The 9,807-nt window shown below is 31.0% G+C and overlaps 1 protein-coding gene across 1 annotated transcript in view; it reads left to right on the top strand.

The window, feature by feature from the left end:
• The first annotated feature begins 6,891 nt into the window (after positions 1 to 6,891).
• The window catches only part of LOC132742005 (cyclic nucleotide-gated channel rod photoreceptor subunit alpha-like), a 75,612-nt gene continuing 72,696 nt past the window's right edge, over positions 6,892 to 9,807 (top strand). Inside the window, exon 1 of the mRNA XM_060730287.1 lies at positions 6,892 to 7,246. The gene's annotated coding sequence lies outside the window, so the exon portion shown is untranslated. The remainder of the gene's footprint in view (positions 7,247 to 9,807) is intronic.

Here is a 9,807-nt window from a genome sequence, read left to right as displayed (position 1 = left end):
AGTCAAGTCGATATTTTGCGTGTTTCAAAAACATGTTAAAGGTCGCGATATCAAATGACATATATAGAGGTGAAATAAATGTTCAAACAAACTATTCAAATCCGTATATACTTACTGGAAAGGAATCTTCACGCTCTGTGACTGCATTTCTTGTTCAAATATACTGTTAAGAAAGACTCTTAAAATACTAAAGAACATATGAGCCGCGTCACGACAAAACCAACGTAATGCGTTTGCGACAAGCATGGATCCAGACCAGCCTGAGCATCTGCGCAGTCTGATCAGGATCCATGCTGTTCGCTATCAGTTTCTCTACTTGTAATAGGGTTTGTAAGCGAACAGCATGGATCCTGATCAGACTGCGCGGATGCATTACGTAGGTTTTGTCGTGACGCGGCTCATATGTCAGAGTTTTTAGTTAATTAATGTCAACAATGATCTCCTTTTCCGTCACTGAAACTATTTATTGTAAATGGCGAAAAGGTTAAAACTATTAACAATGAATACGAAATTATCAATTATACTGAAATATTACACAAAAAGAGTGCAATACGTTATGTAGGTAGCGGAAAATAACAGAAATTGCATGGCACTGAAATAGTGCTTTTCAAGGTTTCATCTGATGGTATTTTTGTAAAGTCATATGAAACCATTCATATGAAACCATAATCGGACACTTTTATAAATACATGTAAAGAAATAACACAATTGCGAACTATTTATTAAATTTCTAAATCACACATGTCATAATTATTAATAGCAGTGCATGTGTTTTATTGTATCAATTTTCATTTTAATTATTGAATTCATTTAACATGATAAATTGTTTGGTATTGATAGAAAAAAAAAGTGACATTTCATTAACGACCGACTTTCTTTCACGTTGCCGGTATGAAACAGTTGGTATTCATAAATGTTAATTTCCGTTTTATTATAAAAGCAATTATTGGTAAAACTGTTTCATTCTAAAAATATATCACGCATGGCGAAACAATCAAAACTGTTACAAACTGGATCAAATATTGGTAAATAATTTCAGTACTGTTTAATTACAATCAATAAGTTATTTGACTTCTGTCAGAGTATCTGGTAAATATAATAATATCCCTTGACTGTGGAGTCACATTGTTTAGATACAGCCACGTATATTAAGACTCTATAAATTTAAGTTCATTATGTAAAAGATGAATCAATATCTTTGGATCCGAAAGCGTTCTGCAACTCTTAAAGCAGCACGCCTCCAGATTCATGCTAATTTTCGTGAATTTTTTTTAAATGTATTTAAATGTAAAATATTGTAAAGTGAATAAAAAAATATTTTTTACATTGCAAACAGCACTTAAAACCCATGTTAATTATCAGAAAGAGGTCAAAATATTAAAAAAACGTCCTTACTGCGTTAGTAACGAAGTAGAAATATGGTAAAAAATACTGGAAAATGTGTCATAATTCGCACATAACAAGGCAACAATTACTTTTATCCTTTTACTTTCTTAAAATCTCAGAACCTGTTTTTCAAGTTTGATTTTCTAGAAATATTTTGGTTTATTTTGAGGCATGCAGTTTTTACAAAAGGTATATATTTAGAATGTGTTGTGACGATGTAATTGTATATGAGTGATAATAACATAACATAATAAAGAGTGTTATTTATAAGTCTGATTCTGTTTAGTTTAAACATATTTTATTGCATTAAATACATGTTTACAAACATATCATACAAATATGGGTCTGATTCTGTAATTCCGCGATCCGTAATTATAAATTGTTTTTTTATAGTCAAGTCATATATAATATTAACAAAAACCTATATATGTCCATATAGCGACGTGCACATTTCTCAGTTTTTATATTTTAACTTATTAAGTATATTCGATCCTTAGTTCCATTTCTTAGATCACAAAATTTGCTATTGCAAATCGCAAAACATGTGTCTTAATCCATTGTAGCGCACGTTTGATGTCATTTGACATAAAAATTTCGGGACTGTCATTGCAGTATGCTGTTATTACTTGACACCCTGACACGAACATGAAAAAATGTGCAACAACGGTGTTCGCCCGATTCCGTTTGCGTATGTTTTTTATCTGTTAGATTAATGCATACCAGTGCGTTTTAGGTAAAGATAAAAACGTATATATTATAGTCAAGTTAAGTACTAATTTATTCTTTCTTAAAGACAAAACAGGTTTTTAATCAGTTTTATTTCATTCGCTAGTTATTGAATCAAATTCATTCTTTGAGGGTTTAATCTCAATGAAGCAAATTGATTCACGATTTTTTTATCTACTACAGTACTTTATAAATGTGCATAAATGGCAAGAGAGATAAGTGATTGAATTCAATGTAAATAATATCAAAATCATCATTTATAACTTTGAATCATCATACAACCTGAATAATTGATAATTAATTTAGTAGACACATATCGTTTCTTGACTGAACATTTTAGGAACACATTATTTTTACATTGTAAAAGCTGCGCAGTCTTGTTTATAATTACATGTAAGCATATTAAAGTTACCCGCACTTGAAATGATAATATGGTGTCAGACACCGAGACAGTGCTGGAAGTAATAAGTGCTGCGTTCTTACAGGTTCCATTTTTTATCTAAACGCTTGTCAATATTTTACCATTTTACCAATTACATGAATAACATACATTGAAGATGAAACTAGCATTACAAATGATAAAAGTTCGGTAGGATAGGGAATATGTAATTATAGAAAAGAAAGGAACCGAATTAAAGCAGTGAAAATCACAGACACGATTTAGCTAAGTCTGTTTATGAATGGCAATGAAGTGAATCTTTCCAAGCTACAAACTTCAGACACCCCTTAGCATCAATATTAAAAATATTCTAGTCCTTACCTTAAAATGTTGAAATAATCAGCCGAGTGATCAGGAACACTGCCAGAGATAATAAAGATTTTTTTGTCATAGCACCTACTTGTGTGAGTATTAAAATGCGGAAAAGCAGCAATTGAAAGTATACAATTACATACAAATTGCAGATTTGGTTTGATTGAGCATGTTCATGTGACACAAAAAGGACAACACCTCTCACCCCACCCTTAGCACTGGCTTACGGCTTAAGAGGTAATAATTTTAAAGACTTACACTACTGTAATCAATGATTTTTAACCCCCACCCCCCCCAAAAAAAATGCATAACTATGTCTTTATATTTGAAATAATTGCTGATTAAGTGTATGTGTTTTTGATCAAACATTCTTTAATTGAGAACGTTGCCAACATGTTAACTTTGAAATACTGCGCAATTTATCCGAATTTCAATCTGAAATAGGGAATAAACCAAGCTGAACATGAAAGCTTAATATGTTAATTAGTGCTATACCAAATTGTTGGTTTGATTGGAAGATTTCAAAATAAAAATCAGTCTTTAACTTAATAAATTGCTTATAAATACGCGGTAAAGAAATTAGGACTACGTTTCTTTTAAATACGTATTAATTTTCACACGAGAGTTTGTTATTTCTATATGAAAATAAAGCAATAACAACGTAAGATTTCTTTTAATAACAAGACTCCATTCCCATCAAGTTAATTTCTTCTTTGATCTATAAACATCAGTGTTTTTTAATGAAAAGTTTATGCAAATAAGTTTTTAAAGAATGTATTATTTTTCGCATGGTGGCTTTTGAAAATTAGTACCATGGAATTCTTACCTGGAAAAAATTCAAACTTGTCTTGAAACTATCTTTTGATGTTTGACATGACAGAATAATATTAAAAACATATTAGTAATTAACTCTTTCGTACATATATATATATATATATATATATATTGAATATATATTATATATATATTGAATAGAGAGTAAAGAATCACTAGAGAAAGTCAAGTCTAAAACTACAAAATTGGAACTGTTTTATTGAGCTTGTTCGTTGACATTACTTACTGCAATACTGCACCCCCAGCACAGGCTTATAAGAAAAATTAACATATTTTGTACATATGTATTGAATAGAGAGAAATAAAATCACTAGAGAAAGCCTTAAAAGGTAAAAAGGCAAAATTAAAACAGTTTGTTTGAGCTTGTTCTTTGGCAGTACTGGAAAGTGCAAGCTACTGTCCATCCCCCCTAGCACCGGCTTAATCAGAACTGTCATGGTGACATTTTTAATTAAAAAAATATCCAAAGATGTGCTCATGAAGACCCATTCAGACACTCATTTTTTATCTTTATTTTTTCACAGGTTTTTTACTTTTAGTGTGTTGCAATTTCAAAAAAATATACCAGATGACCATTAACCTGAGCCATTGTTGCTTTCGTTGACAAATAGTAAAACTAAATAAAATGTGCATTTTATAAAAGAGTCGAAACACCATTTATGCTACCATTTTTAACAGAATGTATCAAATTCAACGATATTTGCTTCAGATGATACATATTTTAAATGTTTTCAAACCATTATTGCACCATAATTGGCGTTTCTTCTATAAAGAACGGAAATAAAATATATTCCTTTCTTAGGCATTATGTACCTTTTAATACTACTTCAAGCATAAGACCATTTATTTAGTTATTTTATCTGTGTAGTAATTAACATATCGTCGTGTTGCCCAAATCACCACTTTCTTTGTGTTTAGAAACTCGTATCTAAATTTTCACAACCCGACAGGTTGATAATTTCTAGACGAAATCGGTCGAAAAAGGAAACAACAACATAATGTTCGAGGGTACGTTAATAATTTAAAAAACTGATTTTTTCTTATATTTTTCCTTTTTATTGTTCCCCCAAGGTTTTGAATGTTTGTGGAGATATTGGTTAGTGCTGTTACATGTATGCTATCCGGAAAAGCTGGTTAAGTTGGAGAACAGCCGAGATATGACCAAAATGTGTTATATAAAAAGTCTTGCTTTGTGACGTACATCATCATTTACCATTGACTACAGTTAGTTCAAAAGGCACCAGCGACGTTATGATATTCAGCCAATATATTGACAATATCAAGAAACGCGACTGCAAATTCGTCAAATGTTGAAGCTAAAGTACATTTTGAAACAACTAGTAAATAGTTAGTACTTGTAAAATTTATCATTTGCCGTCTCAGTGTGAAACATGTCTAATCAACAAAATATGACTGTACTGCTTTCTCATGCAAACGAAGAAAGACAACTCTTCCTGCAATTTCTCCACTATTGTCTATTATAATGCCTTCACTTACTATACTCCAAATATTCGTTATAATGCGGGCGTTCAGTTTAACGACCGCATGTTCGTATTATATCTTCTAAAACTATTTCTATTTCCCCCCAGATGGCGATTTAAGTTTATTTTAAGGAATATTACCCTCTAAAATTACTGTGCTGGAACTCTGATTTAACACAACAGGGGATAGAAAATGTTGTGAAATCACTTTTCGCAGACTTTAAAATGTGTGTGTGTTTTTGTTATTTTATTTAGAACGCAATATTGTTTTCCCTTATTTCGAATTCAGAATATCCATACTGTATATTAGATTTTAAAGATGTGAAGAGAAATAAAAAAATGTTCAAAAACTGGAATATAACAAAACATATAACTTCTATCACGCATGTCGAAACTCAAAAAAAAAAAGAAAAAGAAAAAAAGGTTTAGCTCTGGGTACTCCTCCGAACACGTTCTTTTCCACTTGGTTACATTGTACTACCAGGCATCATTATACACGAACGACCGGGATAGCCACCTTATATTATACCCGTAGATAATTAAAAACCAACAAAAATACGGTGAATCCTTCTTAAAATTTAAACAACTCAGCAACTCGAACGATCAAAAGAAATTAACGATCAATGAATAATATAATTTAACCTTCACAAAATGATACGGAATGTATCCAGTCAAACAAAACCTGTTGTAAGCGTCGCAGAACTGTTTCGCGCCTTTCATTTATTTGTTTAAATCGATAAGCCAACTAATTGTTTAACATTAGGCGGTAGAGTTAAAGAGAAAATGACATCTCTCTGACGAGAGAATTTCTGTTTTGTTACCAGCATGTATCTAGCTGCGTTCAATTACTTTCAACATCCGCTTTATTGTGAAAATATTAATTGGAATTAGAAGTTTAATTCATAAATATTTTCGGGCGATTAAAGTCGATACAAAACACAAATAAACGTTTTGGCGTTAGCTTTGAGGAAACGAGACAAACTCCGCGTAGATATACAATTGCAGACGCCAGTTTTAGATATGCTCATTTGAAAAATAGGGTTAGAAAGAAAAAGGCGATAATATTAAATGACTATTTGAAAGTATAGCTTAAAACCGGATATGAGTTTAAAAAACAACAAGTAATGCGTAAATTAACAGTTAAAATTCTGTAGGATATTACATGAAATAAACAAACCTTTTTTTCTAATTTGGATAAAGAATAATTTGAAAACAGCTGGGCATTATGACCCTATTCTTTAAATTTCGTATACTTTCGTTTTGAAACTGGTTCTTTAGGAAAGGATGGTAAGCCTTGTTTAAAGCGCGTCATTATGGTTGCTTACTTTTCTTTCGTATTAAAAAAACAACTCCAAATTCTGATAAATATATATTTTACAAATTAGACATTATTATTTTCAATTTGCAATGAACAGTGAATTAATTCTCCTGTTTCCTTATCAACATATATTAACATCTTTATTTTTAAGAGATATTTTCTTTATTCATTTTTTTTTCGTTTACATTACTCCAATTTAAAAACAACAACAACAACATCGACGTTTTTCTTTTTCTATCCTTCTACCGAATTTCCGATATTCATCCGCGTCTCTTTTTTTTTCACCCAATTTTTCTCCAATTCTGCCGTCGTCCTCGTCCGTATCATATTTATTAGCATACGTTTAAATGAAATATAAACCATCTTGATGTATAACAAACTGATTATAGAATATAGATACCCTAACACACGAAGCTGTCGCCAATTTGCTTTTATATCGGCATGCGTACAATTTCAAAAACAAAACGCTGTCTTCGGGTATCAAGACATTTAGTTGAATGCCTCAAATTTTCAAAATTCGATCAATATTCGGAAGCTTCATTACATTAAAGCGAGCACAATTTTCTGGGAAACTTGTCTTTTTTGAGTGTCTCTTCAGTTACTTGTGAAAGCGTCTGCTGATATTGACGGGATATGTGCGTCTAGAAATACGGACTTACAAATCGATAGCTACAGTGAATTTTGTACAGATTTTTCATTGTGACTTTTGACTATTCTTCTGAATGCACCGGATTGGATATTCTGTTTACAGTAAGTTACAATTTATCTGTGTCGTCTGCTGTAATGTACGGGTTGTAATTACTTTTATCTTGACACTTGTAGAATGTATTGTGTTAGAGTATTTTGTACAGAAATGCTATTTTCTACAGTTAAACAAACCCGTTATGCGTAAATAATAAAGGTTTTTTACAGTCCAACTGTACCATATGTCGCTTTTTTGCGTTTGCTATCAATTCGTTATTTGATGTCACAGTTTTATTCGACGTGATTAATATTTTTCATTAATATTTTTGCCAAATGAATTTTCAAACACATGTTATAATCTAAAAACACTTACGTATATTATAAAATTATCTTTGCGAAAAAAGTTTAACGTTAGAAGTTACAAAATGTAAAGGTATGAAATTATAGATTATACTAATATATAATATATACTGTTATCATTATTTATGTCCGTTATCTTCGACAATTATTTTTTTTAATTAATTAACGTACGGTATGTCTAAAATTTAGTCTGTCTTAAATGAAGATTGTATATACACGCTTTAAGCGTTTATCATAAAAATCGGGTTGGGATGAGAGTTGGGGATGGGGACATAACAATATAATTTGATATACGGGACACGTCTAATTTTTCTGCCTCGCACGTGTCTGGTATATACACGCTTTAAACGTTTATTATTAAAATCGGGGGTGGGACAGAGTGAGGTAAAGAAACATTTTAAATTCCTGCCTTTTAATATAAATATGACATCTGGACATATAAAATGGTACACATCAGGTCTTTCTCGTTGCAAACCTATTTTGACACTTTTGTTAACTTATTGTGTTTCTTACGATACCAACCCATCTGCGTGATTATTGTTCGTACAGCATCGTGCTTTACACATGGCTTCGTTTATTTACAAATATTTTATTGTTATTTTACATATATGTAACAAATGACTACACATATTGAAAAATGAACATCTGCACGAGCGTCCGTCATTATTTATGTCTTCTGTATTCATGTTATGGAATTTCGATACACGAATAGACATTTTATCTAAGATTGATCTGTGACCGGTTCAAAAATAAATGCGTCCTTTATGTGAATCGGGTTCATTAGATAAACGCTTAATTCTATGACGTCATGAAAGCAACATTTATTTTTGTCATTTATTGTTTATACAGGAGAAAATTTAATTACAATTTATGACTTGCGTACAGTAATCAATGTCATATAAGTAGACTCTACAAAAAGTTCGATGAACCTTGTGAGAAAAAATGACAATGTCATGTTAAAGGAGAAAAAGAACGAAGATTTGTTAGTGTTTTATCTTCGAATGCATCGTAATGGTGTCAGTGATTTTTTTCCAGGAAACTACCAAGTCCCTGTGGAATTCAATGCCATTATAATGCACTTCGTTTAAACCTAAAATTATGTGTTTTAGTTCTCTTAATTCCTCTTTTGTTAAGCTTTGATTCCATTTCACTCAGAAAAAATCAAATTCTTAGAAAATAGAAATATTCAAGGCCTCCGTGCTTTCATTGTTAATTAAAATAAAACCAGCAAAAATGCCAACATTCAAGATTGTAAAAAAGAAAAAGCTCTTCGGCACTGGGATCTCATAACTCTGGTTTTATTGCCCGCAGTTCATGAACATTAAATAAAATTCAAGGAAATTTCATCACACGGCGCAAAAAAGCACCCATGTGTCATTGTGATTTTTGAGTGTAAAATATTTTGTAGCCACTTTACAAAAGATTATTAGTAAAAAACTTTGTACAGGAGAAAATGTCTCAAACACGAAGACCGGCCTACATTCCATTTTATTATTTTTATTATTTCTAATTAGAAATTTTTTGATATTTTACGGAAAAACGTTTGTTGTCCTATTAAGCAAAATTATAAAATATTGTTCTTTGATGAAAAAAACAACATTTTTTTATTCATTTTAATGCTGTTGATGCTTATCAGATGTATAATAATGGGGTTCCCAATATAACTTTCAGCATCATTATAGTATATTAAACTCTGTTAGAATATCATTTTCAGCTATTATCAGCTATTAACATGAATATGTCATGAATATGTCAAAATATGTATGTCATTTCCAATGTGTATTGTTGTTGAGGACATTACACCTTACACAATTTGTAATATGTCGTTACAACCTCCGTTATGTAGAGTACTCTTTTATTAATTTGACCTGGGAAGGTAAATAAATGTAATGGACGTACGTGTTGACACAGTACATAAAATTAAATCCATATGAATGTTTATGTTTCAAGTTTATTATATAAAAAGATAACTATTTTAAGTTTACGTTATTTTGCTTGTACACGAGCTATTTACGACTTAGTGCCCCGGCAATGTAAATAGTATGGCCGCTTTCTTTAATCTTCACCTAGAAAGTATGAAGGGAAGTTGTGTTACAATAAATATGGAAGAGAACTTTTAGTTGGGGGAAAAGTTGTTTTAATTGCTATTTCATCTCATAATCCCCGATTAGATCTGAAATGTATACTGTGTATACTTGCCTTTTGTTTATACACATGCTTGCTCGATTTTAAATACTAAACACACATGTTACATATATGATTTAATA

This window comes from Ruditapes philippinarum, unplaced genomic scaffold (assembly GCF_026571515.1).
Source record: "Ruditapes philippinarum isolate M1 unplaced genomic scaffold, ASM2657151v2 ctg714_1_1_1_1, whole genome shotgun sequence".
Taxonomy (NCBI): Eukaryota; Metazoa; Mollusca; class Bivalvia; order Venerida; family Veneridae; genus Ruditapes; species Ruditapes philippinarum.
Note: the sequence above shows the minus strand (reverse complement) of the source record. Positions and strands in the feature narration are given on the sequence as shown.